The sequence below is a fragment of the Chiloscyllium plagiosum genome, unplaced genomic scaffold (genome assembly GCF_037043375.1).
Source record: "Chiloscyllium plagiosum isolate Xiang-an unplaced genomic scaffold, Cpla_swu_hap1 HiC_scaffold_39, whole genome shotgun sequence".
NCBI classification, from domain to species: Eukaryota; Metazoa; Chordata; class Chondrichthyes; order Orectolobiformes; family Hemiscylliidae; genus Chiloscyllium; species Chiloscyllium plagiosum.
Window position 1 is genome coordinate 46,472,386 of NW_028270177.1, and position 2,232 is coordinate 46,474,617.

Sequence of the window (2,232 nt, forward strand, 5' to 3'; positions counted from 1 at the left end):
GCGCCAGATGGATAGTGATGCAGTAAGTTTGAGGGGTTCACGCTGATATTAAGGCGGGAAGTGTGAGGGGTCAAGTCTATAGTGATGCAGTAAGTGTCGGCAGGTCAGGCTGATAGTGATGCATTCAAAGACCAAATATCCAAGGCTCACTGTAGTGCTGAATAGCGATACTTCTCAAGGCTAAGACAAAAATCAATAGTTCTCATCCTGGTCATAAATCACAATGCTTCATTTTAAAATTGTCCTCTCCTGCTTCTAGATTCACCAATGAGGGAACAAAATTTAATTGCACCACCCTGTTTATCTCTTCAAATATTTTGTAACTCTCAATGAGATTACCTCGCTTGTTTTGAAACTGTTAAAAAAAAGGCCGGATTTGCCCAATTTCAATTCAGAGGACTAATGTTCATCCATGATATCAAGGCTAATCACCATTCGTGGTATTCCTCATATGGCATTAGTATCTTTCCTAAATTGAGGATTATAATTCCTCATACTGTAGTCCAAGTGCGGTCGAACTGAGCCACCATACATTGGAAATAATGCTTCGTTCTCGTGCCCTGAAATCCTCCTGCAGCTTTCACAACAGACTTCTACAACTGCTACTAGACTTCAATGAATTATTAAAAACTTCTCCAAGATGCATTTCTAAACATGTGGACTTTCTACTTCAAACCTTCGACAAATAATCTCCACACATTTCCCTCCTGACAAGTATGATAAAGTCAAATCGTTGCTATTTATTAGATCATGAGGGACATGGATAGGTTGACTCGTCAAGGTGTTTTCCGGCTGGTGAGGAAGTCAAAATTTAGAAAACATCGGTTTAAAATTAGTGGGTAAGGATTTAAAAGGGACGTCAGGGGCAACTTTTTCAGACGCGTCCAGAATGAGCTGCCAGAGAAATTGTTGGAGACTGGTACAACTATAACATTTAATGGCATCTGGATGGATATATGAGTAACAAGGTTTAGAGGGATGTGGGCCAAATGTTGGCAAATGGGACCTATTAATTTAGGATAACTGTCCACCATGGTCAAGTTGGAAAGAAGGGCCACTTTCCGTGTTGTATTGTTCAAGGACTTGTTGAATCTAGAAAAACCGCAAAAGCTTTGCAAATAATTCCGTCAAGACGATTTCAAGTTCCAAATCTTCGGTTAATCTTCCTCTCTTGTGCTCACAAGTTCATTACCTGATGTCAGAATTTACGGATTAGTTGCTGGATCCATTCCTGTAAATTGGCTCTGCATTCTTTATAATTCCGATATTTTTTTTACGAATGTAGCTAGTGTTTATGGACTTAGCATCAATATTTCTAATACCATATGTCGTTGAATATTAAAACACAACAGCATATCGAATTTGGCACCAGATGATGAGCAATTGAGTCAAAATCGATCGGACGCAGTGAGACAATGATCCTCTCTTCATGTGGTGTACATCCGTGACTCTATAATTCGACGATGAATCATTCCCACAACTTCAGCTGTGGCAGAGTCTAGTTTGCGGTGAAAGCCTGTCAATCTGCTAAGGTAACGTTCGTCTGAGTCTCTGCAAAGAATTGGCGAAATCTTTGGGTCTTGACAATTTGTTCTTCCAACAAATTACGTATTTCATGAATTCAGTTGTTTTACTATGAAAATTGGAGATTTTGCCGCAGCTGTGATGGCCGAGAGGTTAAGCCGTTGGATTCGAAATCCAATAGGGTCTCCCTGCGCAGGTTCGAATCCTGTTCACAGCGTAAAATCCTTTAAAAGTGATGAATTCCTTTAAAGGAGCTTGAGCTTTGCATTCAATCGAAAGTAAGTTTTCAACTGTAAAGAATCCGAAGTAATTTCAAGACTGACTCAGTCATCTAATTGAATAAATTATATGTCGAGACACAAAATGCCACCAACTTCCAACACGAATCAGTTTCAACGCGTTTGCCGAACTATCGTGAAATTTGGATGTTCCGCGGGGGTGGAATTAAGCAAAACAAGAAGCAATGCAATACATTTACTTGCAGGTGATGATTTTTTTTAGGATCAGTTGAAAGTCAAGCTGAGAAAGTTGAACCTAATTTACAGCTGACTCTCAAGGCCAATAATCTATTATATCAGCAGTCAATGAATTAGAAAAAGCAACTCCATGTGTGGAAAGGAACTCGACTGATCCAGGTTCCTGGCTTGAGGTGTGATAAGGCAAGGCGATATCAGTGGAGTAGAATTTTCTGGAAATATTAGAAATGGA

The 2,232-nt window shown here is 39.7% G+C and overlaps 1 non-coding gene across 1 annotated transcript; it reads left to right on the forward strand.

The window, feature by feature from the left end:
* The first annotated feature begins 1,659 nt into the window (after positions 1-1,659).
* trnas-cga (transfer RNA serine (anticodon CGA)) lies at positions 1,660-1,741 on the forward strand. The gene has a single exon. It is a non-coding gene; the product is annotated as a tRNA-Ser (tRNA).
* Positions 1,742-2,232: the final 491 nt, after the last annotated feature.